The sequence below is a fragment of the Nannospalax galili genome, unplaced genomic scaffold (assembly GCF_000622305.1).
Source record: "Nannospalax galili isolate Female #2095 unplaced genomic scaffold, S.galili_v1.0 scaffold9, whole genome shotgun sequence".
In the NCBI taxonomy this organism is placed as follows: Eukaryota; Metazoa; Chordata; class Mammalia; order Rodentia; family Spalacidae; genus Nannospalax; species Nannospalax galili.
The window spans coordinates 5,982,254-5,982,738 of record NW_008360332.1 but is presented as its reverse complement, the minus strand read 5'-3'; the positions used below and the strand labels follow the sequence as shown (position 1 = coordinate 5,982,738).

Genomic DNA, 485 nt, shown 5'->3' with positions numbered 1-485 from the left:
TACTTAGAAGAAGCATTTCATTACATCAGCATTGACATATTCAATAACAATTTCCAGAGCTAAGATGCATCTCTTTCAAAACTGGCTGTAATTTTTTAGGTTTACAGCTGAATTATTACAGTTATACAATATTGTACTCAGTATAAGCCCTGTAAGACATAAAATTGAATGAGTTTTTAACCTTTGAAAAGATCTCAATTTCATTTTAAAATACACTATTTCTTACAGAAAGACTCGTTTTTGCTACTAATATTGAGATGTTGGCGCATGCGTCTCTAATCTGTATGTATCTGATTATTACTAGTCATAATCATTTGCACTCAGATCCTTGGCACCTCTGTATGTCTGCGAAGTCATCGGGTAGATTTCAATGGTAATGGTCATCACCTCTACTAATTAACGTGACTTAAACTTTTATGTTTCCTCGTCAACTATAATACATTTTTTAAAATTTGTTGATTTTTTTCTGTGTGTGTATATCACGT

General features: G+C 31.8%; 1 protein-coding gene across 1 annotated transcript in view; it reads right to left on the bottom strand.

Moving 5' to 3' along the window:
- The window catches only part of Spata1 (spermatogenesis associated 1), a 56,996-nt gene that overhangs the window by 28,238 nt on the left and 28,273 nt on the right, over positions 1–485 (bottom strand). The gene's annotated exons all lie outside the window — the stretch shown is intronic.